General features: G+C 37.1%; 1 pseudogene; it reads left to right on the forward strand.

Moving 5' to 3' along the window:
* Positions 1–5,892: 5,892 nt before the first annotated feature.
* LOC137964620 (ADP,ATP carrier protein 1, mitochondrial-like) lies at positions 5,893–8,446 on the forward strand (annotated as a pseudogene).
* Positions 8,447–10,493: the final 2,047 nt, after the last annotated feature.

The raw sequence follows: 10,493 nt of genomic DNA on the forward strand, positions 1-10,493 counted from the left end.
ATCCCAAATCTATCAAGTGTATATTCTTAGGATACTCTCGCATATAGAAGGGTTATATTTGCTATAATCCCACTCTCGAAAGGTTACTTGTGTCTAGGGATGTAACTTTTTTTAAAGTTTCTTCATACTACTCTGACAATGATTCTCCAAGTTTATCTTCAGTACCAGCTTCTTCTCGACCAGTTGTGACTTGGGTTATGGAAACAGTTTAACCCCCAGATAAATTGGTTGACACCACACTTGCTGAGTTTACGGATCTTCTCTTGTTTTTTTTGGCCCACAATATGATACTCATTCAATTGCCTTGAGAAAAGTACCCAAAACTTGCACTAGGCCCTCTACTTCTCACTCCATATCCAATTTTGTGTCTCACAATCATTTATCCTTTTATTTTGTCAATTTCTTTCATCTATCTCCTCCATATCAATCCCATAGTCCTATCAAGAGGCTCTTAAACATCCAGGGTGGAAGGTGGCAATGGGTGAAGAAATGCAGACACTCTATGAAAATCAAACATGGGCTCTAGTTCCTCTTCCATCATATAAGAAACCTGTCAGTTGTATGTGGGTTTTTACTATGAAACACAATTTGGATGGGTCTATTGCTCACCTTAAGACTCGCTTTGTTGCTAAAGGTTATACCCAATGTTCTGGAATTGATTATGAGGAAACATTATCTCCGAAAGCCAAAATGAACTCGGTACGTATTTTATTATCTCTCGCTACTAATTCTTCCTGGCAGGTCTATCAACTTGATGTTAAAAATGTTTTTCTTAATGGGGATATCAAGGAAGAAATTTATATGCAACAACCACCTGGATTTGTGGTTGAGGGGGAGTCAGTATGTTGATTGAAGAAATCCCTTTTAAGGTTTGAAACAGTCTCCTCGTGCATGGTTTGATAAATTTAGCCAAGCAACTCATATGGGCCAGATTTCACAGATGTTTTTTGAATCACTCTGTATTTATTAAAGACACACCTAAAGGCAAAGTGATTTTGTCAGTATATGTTGATGATATTGTCTTAACTAGTCAAGATCTCGTGGGCATTTAGAAAACCAAGGAAAAAATTTGTGCAAAATTCAAGACAAATGATCTTGGACTACTTAAATACTTTCTAGGAATTGAAGTACTACAGTTCAGACATGGGATTGTACTATCTTAAAGAAAGTATGTCCTTGATCTACTAGAGACGATAGAAATTATGGGGTGTAGACCAACAAAAACCCCAATGGACTCAAAATACAAAATTATCTGCAGGTACTGGAGAAGATATTGATATTGGAAAATATCAAAGGCTTGTGGGGAAACTCATTTATCTTTGTGTAACAATGCCTGATATATCATATGCAGTAAGTGTCATGAGTTAATACATGCACAAGTCACGACTCAGTCATTAGAAAGCACTAGAAAATATTTGCGATATTTGAAAAAAGTTCCAAGAAGAGGGTTTCTCTATAAGAACCATGGTCACTTCAACATAGAAGGATTCTCATATACAGACTGGGCCAGATCCCTAGATGACAGAAAATCTACTTTAAGATATTGTACAATGATTGGACGAAACTGGGTTACATGGAGAAGCAAGAAGCAGAATGTAGTTGCAAGGTCTAGTGTAGAAGCAGAATACAGGGCCATGGCACACATAGTTAGTGAGCTTCTATGGATCAAATCTCTTCTCACTGAACTCGGATTCTATAAAGAAGCTCCTATGGATCTATATTTCAATAATCAAGTAGCAATACAAATCACATCAAATCCGGTCTTCCAAGAGAGAACAAAGCACATTGAACTAGACTGCCATTTCATACGAGAAAATTTTTAAACTGACATATTATCTCTCAAACATATATCTTCACAAAGCCAACTTGCAGACATTCTCACCAAACCAATCACTCATACGATCTCGTCCACCATCTGCAGCAAGCTAGGCGTTTACGATGTTTTCTCACCCCCAGCTTGAGGGGGAGTGTTACAATGTGGGACACACCATGGTTGCACAAGTTGGTGGGACCCACCACGAGAATGTGAGATGGCATGATGGGCCATCACACGAGCTGGCATGAGTTGGAAAATTTGAAGATCAAGTGGGACCCATACTGATAACCACGAGTTGTTATCCTTATCACATGAGTTGGAAGATCAAGTGGGACCCACCATGATAACTACAAGTTGGCATCATTATCATAGGATCACGTGCATCATAGAAGAGTTTGAGTTTGAGTTATTTAATTATGATAGACTTATCTTTAAGAGTTATAGTTTGGGTGTAATTAGGAGAATGGTAGTTTAATTGTACTTGGACTCTACTACTTTCCTCTACTTTAAATAGAGTTTCTTGTACTCGGATTATAATAAGAAAGAAGTAGTTCTCCACTCCTCATCTCGCGAAGCCTTCCTCTCTAGCCTAAACTCTTCTCCCTTTTTATTTTCTCTTCTCACTACCTGAGAGCTCTCTCTCTTCTTTTTTCTTTCTCCCTCTCTGACCTTGCTCGAGATTTCGGTTAAGTCCTACATTCAACAACTCTTACATGATCGTATAGAGTTTATAATGGTATGAACAAATCATTTTTATCTTTTTTATAGATTACAATTTTTTTTATCCTTGCATCATGTTAAAAGACACCTACGTGTGTAGGGGTGGCATGACTAGTAAATAAAGAGAACATTCATAGAGATAGTATAGGATTGTAATTATGCAAGCTAGTGTATGCCCTCTTATGTGTTTTTCCTTTTTAAGCATATAGCCCTGAAGGTTTTGTAATCATTGTAAACACTTTAATACAACTATAAATTCTACCTCAAGGCATGGGGTCGAGCATTCAAGCCTCTTCCTCTTACCTCAAATTTGTCCTTATACCTCTCTCTCTTTTCCTCTTCTTTCTTTCCCCGGTTTCCTCTCTCCTCTCTTCCAAGAGCTAGAGTTCCTCTCTTCTCTCCTTCCCATGAGAGAAATCAACATGGTATCAAAGCAAGAAAAGATATGAGATGGAAAAGGAGAAGATGGAGAATAAATGGAGGAAGAAGAAAAAGAAAAAGGAAAAGAAAAAAATGACTTTCTCTTTTTTCCTTTAGGCTTCTTTCCGAATTCCTGAATTTCATTAGATGTTTCACTCTGTTACTGTATGTTTTATAAAGAAAATTATATACCATTGGAAAGACCTTTGAGTCTAGCTTTCAAATCTAAGAGAATTGTTCCTATTAGATTTTTTCTAGAGATATAAATCTACATCTAAATCAGAGAAGGTCAACTAGCAGAAAAGTTACGAGTAGCAGTAGCTAGCCTCAACTTTCTGAACAGTTTGTACCAACATTACTGAGGATTTACTTTTAGAATTATATCTCAAAAGAAATCTATTTAGAGTCTATTTTATAAAAAAAAAACTAGGATAGGAAAAAAGGGAACTCAATTCATGTCAATGCAAGGAGAGATGTTACAAAACAAACTAGGAAAAAGAAGAGATTTTTGGCCGAACAGACCTTTCTGTACTTCTGATATTAATATGTCCTACAATATAAATCACAATCACAAATGATTTTGACATAATTATAGACTTAAAGAGATTAAAACTAGACTTAAAGAGATTTAATTTGATACCTATTTTGACATAATTATTGAAACTATTATCACCTTTTGATTTTTTTCAATGTGTAACTTGACGTTTTCTTACAACAATGCAAATATATCCTTACATTTATATTGGATTGACATGAAATATTCTCCTTATGAAATTAAAATTTGATACGTTTCATTAAATTGTAATATTTATTTATAAATATACTTCTTTTGAGAGAAAGAATTTAATAGATTTTGGGTTCTATAATATGATCGAACTGAATACTCTTTCTTCTTTAGCCAACATGAACATTCAATCTTCCAATATTGATATCTCCATCTAGAAAACTCAGATTTAGAATTGTGTTACAATGTGAGACCCACCATGGTGCTCGAGCAGGTAGGACCCACCATGAGGACGTGGTACACCTGGAAGTGTCCTCACCCAAGCAAGCACGAGTTAAGGAATTAAGAAGCACAAGCTAAAATGAGTTAGAAGTCTTGAAGATCAAGTGGGACCCACAAATATCTCACGAGCTAGCAACCTTATCAAGATGAGCTAGCCTCCTCCCTTATATTCACGTGAATGAAGAAAGAGTTCTAGTTCAACTCATTTTGGTCTTCTAGTAGATTGGTTTGAATAGACTTATCTTAGAGAGTTAGACTTGGAATGTAATTAGGAGTGAAAGGTTAATTGTATAAGGACTCAACATCTTCTTCTACTATAAATAAAGGTGTTGTAATTCTGAATTAATCAAGTTACACTTCTCCTTCTTGAGCAAATCTCTCTCTCTCTTTGCTTGGTGCTACCTCTTTTTTCTTTTATTTTCTCTTCTCTCTACCCGAGAGCTCTTCTTCCCTTTTCCTCTTTTTTCTTTTTTCGATCTCTTGCTCAGAATTATGGAAAAGGGATCCTAAATTCATCAGTTTAATAGGTAATAAAATAGACTTATAAATATATGTTTTGACATATGTTATGAACCCAACAATACGTAGAGTCATGTAGACATCGTGGCTGAGTCAATTACTTAGTCATTTTGTTTACTTTTCAGGTTAAATGCCATAGAGGGGTAAAATTTTAATTTTTCCCTGAACCTTTTGATTTTAAAGTTAAATACCAAAGAGGGGCAAAATTGTATATTACTTTTGAACTTTGTGGACAGGAACCCTATTTAGAGGGGGAATGGAATGAAAAGAGACAAGTCTGAATTTAGATTAAATAGAGGGTTAGAGTTCACTAAATGAACTCGAGGGTTTTTAAACTTTTCTTTAGCTTGATTTTTTATTTTTATTTTTCTTCCATACTGATCGCCGTGTAAAATCAAGGGACTGTAACATTTGGTAACAGAGATAAAACAACAAGTGATTCATGGATCGTAAATGCGCCGTGTAAAATCAAGGGACCGTAACATTTGGTAACAGAGATAAAACAACAAGTGATTCATGGATCGTAAATGAAATATGCGTAGTACTATGCAAATAAATTTCAGCAGTGCTACACCAGTACACCCGTCCGTGATTAACACGGAATATAGGTTGCTGGAATTCGAGAAGCGTCGTAAAAAATTTCAGAGAGGAAAGTCGCCGAAGATGAACAATCGCTGCTATTCATCGGCTGACCTCAAAATTCCAAGCAGGCAAATCCAGAGCAGAAGTCCCGAGCACCTGGAAACCCAAATTCGGACGGGTATGCTGCAAAAAATTTGATGATAATGACCGATTTGTGCTCTCGGCCAGATGCCTCCTTCGTCAACACTGTTGATGTTGTTCGCCATTGGGAAAAGTCTCCTAAGGGCATTATTTTTGGCGACAACGGTGTTGGGAGGAGCTTCTGGATAAATATGAAAGTTGGCATCGCCTCCAATTCTCACTCAGCAGAAACACACCTCAACTCATCGACATCAATGCCAGGTGAGTCTTCGAATTCCTCTATCCTGCGTGTACAAATTGGGGAAAGGCACCCTCTGTCTTGGGATTCCTGTCAACAACAGCATGAGGGCAGTGTGGAGGCTTCTTCCTGGGGGTATGGAAAATTGGGCTTCGAAAATTTCATTGTGGACGAGTTGGGTGTTCCAGGAACAGTTACTGCAAGGGGTTCTTCGAACTCTAGTGGGGACGGTAATGTGTATGGTGGTAGTAGGGGAGGTGGTTATGGTGCCCCTCCTGGCAGTGATAGAGGTTTTGGTGGTGATAAATTTGGAAGTGGTGGCGAGAGCTATCCTGGGGGTGGTGCTATCCTAGAGCTATCCTGGGGGGTGGCGGGAGCAACGCTGCTCAAAATTATCAGGGCAGAAAGGTATGCTCAATCCTCTTAACTAATCTAGAGCTCTATGAAGACATGGGAATTTCTGGAATGTGTTGGAGGGAGCTGACTACCATTGATTATGGGATCCTAAAAATAGTAACTCTTATGTTTGCTAAAAGGCTGGACAGAAAGGGGGAGTATGGGATGTATGTGCTCAGAAGTCTTATTGAACAAGGGAAGGTGAGGAATTACAGTACTGTTGTTGGAATGTGTTGGAGGGAGCTGAATGCCGATGATAATGGGATCAACGAAATTTTAACTCCTATGTTTGAGAAAAGACCGAAAAGAAAGGGGGAGTGCTTTGATGTTCTTATGGGAGGTGTTTCTGCTGCTGTATCAAAAATAGCAGTTGCACCAATTGAGCGGGTGAAGCTCTTGCTCCAGAATCAGGATGAAATGATCAAAGCTGGCAGGCATTGGTGATTGCTTTGCAAGAACAATCAAGAATGAGGGTTTTGTATCTTTATGGAAGGGAAATACTACAAATGTTATCAGTTACTTCCCCACCCAAGCCCATTAACTTTTGCCTTTAAGGATTATTTCAAGAGACTCTTCAATTTCAAGAAAGATAGAGATGGATATTGGAAATGGGTTGCTAGTAACTTGGCATCGGGAGGATGTGATGGTGCTTCTTCCCTTCTCTTTGTCTATTCACTTGATTATGCTCGAACCCGTCAAGCCAATGATGCCAAGGCTTCCAAGAATGGAGGTGAGAGGCAGTTCAATGGTCTTATAGATGTCTACAAGAAGACTCTTAAATCAGATGGCATTGCTGGTCTTTATCGTGGATTTAACATCTCCTGTGTGGGAATTAGTGACTACCATGGACTCTACTTTGGAATGTATGATTCCCTTAAGCAAGTGGTTCTAGTTGGCGAGATACAGAATAGTTTCTTCACAAGTTTCTTGCTGGGTTGCGGGATCACAATAGATGTTGGGTTGGCTTCCTACCCAATTGATATTGTTCGAAGAAGGATGATGATGACATCTGGTGTAGCTGTGAAGCTATCTAGGACCTTAAAATATGATTGTGTTAGTCCAAATAGTAAAGGTACACTTTGCCATGTTGTTGAGACTGATACTGATATAGAAATTGTTGAGACTCCAGGGTTATTTGTACACTTTGCTCAAGATAATTCACCAGAAAAACAGAGCGTGATTGAGACTGGTGTAAAATTGCAGGAGGTGTGTCAATTAGAGCAAGCTCAGGATGAAGTGGCAGGATGTGATTGGGAAAATTTAATGTCCAATGTTGCTGACCTTTTGATATTCAATGCATCTTTTACACCTGAAGCTTGTAGGGTGGAGAATTAGAAACTGGTGGAACATGAAACTGAATTTTTTCTGCTCATGTTCTGGATTTGAAACGTCAAAGGTGAGTACCCTGCTTAGTCATGTTAATGAGCTGAAAGATATATTGAAGCAGGGATGAAATGAATATGAAAGGGCCTTCATTCTCGGTTGTGCTCCATTATTTGTCTCATTGACTTCTTGCATGGTAAGTGATGGTGCTCGATTGCTTCTGCCACTAACTACTGGCTCCAATAATGTTGTAATTGTTGTTTCTGTTAATGAACCAACCAGTATAAGAGCTTATGCACTCAGCTCAAAGGTGGATATGGATTAGATGACTGATAGGTTCGAGTGGCATGAAATCTGGCATGAGAATGATAATAGCAGTGAAGATAATCTTAAACAAGCAAAGGATCGTGCAGTCAATATTTATGCAGAGATTCATGGCCATGGAATGTCAAGTGACGCTGGTCACATTACTCAGCCATATACTATTGGGAGGGGGGGCATTTTGGATATGACTACTACGCTACACTAGTCAGGGCTTCATCCGAATCCAGTGGATTATGTACATGCTCATGACACATCCACTACATTGGGTGATGTTTTTGAAGCCAATGCAAGTTCAGGGGTTTTGGCATTGTCTCAAAAAAAGGGTGCTACTGGTCATCTCCTTGGGGCAGCTGGGACGGTTGAAGCAATCTTTGTTGTCGTGGCACGACACTATGGAAGGGGTCAACCAACCATACATCGTCACCATGTAGATTCTGTTTTCCATGATGGTTTCAGGCCTCTGAGTGTTTCAAGGTGCAGCAAATTGAGGGGGTTAGTGTTGTTGAGTCTTCTCAATCCCAGGAGGTTGATCTTGATGTTGTTGCCGTCATGCTGGAAAAGTGTGGGCAGTGCAACCTTGCCAATGGGGGGCTGCCTTGAGGGGCTGTTTCACACCAGCCCAGGACTGATAGAGGGCAGAAATGCTACTTGGGGAGATGTGGAGACGTTTGGCATGCATCCCCACGTTTGACCTTGAGGACAAGCTCGTTCTCCAGGGGAGGTGTAATGTTATGAACCCAACAACAAGTTGGGTCATCCATACGTCGTGGCTGAGTCAATTACTCTGACTGAGTCAGTTACTTAGTCATTTAGTTTACTTTTCAAGTTAAATGCCATGGTGGAGAAAAATTATAATTTTCCCTTGAACCTTTGGATTTTCAAGTTAAATGCCATGGAGGGGCAAAATGGTAATTTTCTCTTGAACCTTGTGGACAGGAACCCTATTTAGAGGGGGAATGGAATGAAAAGAGACAAATTTGAATTTAGGTTAAACAGAGGGTTTGAGTTCTCCTAAACTAGCTCGAGGGTTTTCAAGCTTCCCTTCGGCTTGATTTTCTATTTTCTTTTTCTTCTTCCGTACGGATCGCCGTGTTAGATCTAGCGATCATAACAAAACATAAGATATATTTTAATATAAAAATAGAATAATTAAAAAAATAATTGATGAAATGCTAACTCTTAAATCACTAATTTAATACATTAATAAAAATGAATAGAATAAATAAATATATATATTATTTTAATAATAACACAAGATAGATTTTTAAGTAGCATTAATTAATAATATAATTTAAAATTTTAAAATTTCATAGTTTAATTTATATTAGGAAATAAAATAATTAAGCAAAAATAATTAATCAAATGCTTACTTCAAAATTATTTTAATTACCACTCTTTAATAACTAATTTAATACAGTAATAAAAATGAATATAATAAATAAATTAATTAATAAATTATTAATAACAAAAGATAGATTTTTACGAAGTATTAATTAATAATATATTTTCAAAAAAAATTAAAAAATAGTTTAATTAATTATAAAAATGAAATAATTAAACAAAAATAATTTTCAAATGCTTACTTTAACAAAAATTTAATTACCACTCTTAAATTAATAATTAATATAGTATTAAAAATAATAAATATAATAAATACATAAATAAATTATTTTATTAATAACATAAGATAGATTATTAATAACATATATATAATTAATGACTAAAGAAAATGCTTGATAATGAACCGAATTACTCATACAAGTCCACAATTTGTAACATAAAAGCAAATGTTTAGATAACAACAAGTTTGTGCCTTTGATATTAAAATCATCCAGTTAGTAAATATGAAACACAACATACTTGTTCAAAAGCAGTAAGATACAGCAATCAATAATCATTCCACATGCGAGTCATTAAGGCATCTTGGTATTGTGTGACTCTTATGGATTGTAATGCACACTCCCTCCGAATATTTGTTAATTGGTTGTCTTCATCCACAAGACCATCACTATCATCGTTATCTTCATCATTATTTACACCTAATTCGACCTCATCACCTCCTCCACCAAACTCATCACCCGAATCATCTTCTTTCGTGTCAAACATATCATTGTAATCCTCTCTACATATATAATTATGTAATATGCAACAAAAAATTACATTTTTTATCTAGAACTAAAAAGAAAATGGAGTGCTTTTCAATATTTTAAATGGACCTTTTAAAGCACTAAAAGTTCGCTCAATAGCATTCCTCAAATATGAGAGTCTTCTGTTAAATAATTCTTTATCATTTCTAGGAAAATTATCTCCAAATTCTTGCAAATGATAAGAGTCCCTCGATATGGAGCCAAAAATCCAGGAAGATTTGCATAACCAGCATCGACTAAATAATATTTACCTACAATATAAAATATATTCCACATAAAATAATTAAAGATAATGTTGTGGACTCGATAACAGGACGAGTCATCCAGAGGTGACATGGATGAGTTAAGCGATGAAGTTAATAACTCAGTAGGTTTATTTTACTTTGTTTAAGTATAGCGTTAAGACTAATTGAGCCACGATGTCATTCTTGTAATTCTTGCAATTACACTCTCTTACGATGTAAGCCTCTAAAGGGGCACACGGACGGAATGGGAAGACAAGCAAAATTTCAACCTAGTTCAGGATCGGTGTTCTCCTTCATTGAACCCAAAGGATCGGCATTCTCCTTGACGAACTCAAGGGTACAGGTCTCCCCTCGACGAGCCTAATCTCTTCATTCTCTTTCAATTCCGTTTCCCATAGCCTTATCGCCATCATAGGTCGCCTAGGTAAATCAAGACGTCCTGGTTTAGCTTTTGATCCCCTAAACGACCTCTCCCTTCTCCAAGTCACAAGATCAATGGTCCATAACACCTTGGTATCAAAGAAGGCAAGCATTGGGGAGTCGTCCAACAATGAGGAATTGATAGCCAAGCTCGGGGAGATGCTAAACGCAAGGCAAGAAGAAAGCGAAGGTCGAA

This window comes from Aristolochia californica, unplaced genomic scaffold (assembly GCF_029961685.1).
Source record: "Aristolochia californica isolate CCGP_79_NKW_82.1479 unplaced genomic scaffold, dmAriCali1.0.hap1 SCAF_42, whole genome shotgun sequence".
NCBI lineage: Eukaryota > Viridiplantae > Streptophyta > Magnoliopsida > Piperales > Aristolochiaceae > Aristolochia > Aristolochia californica.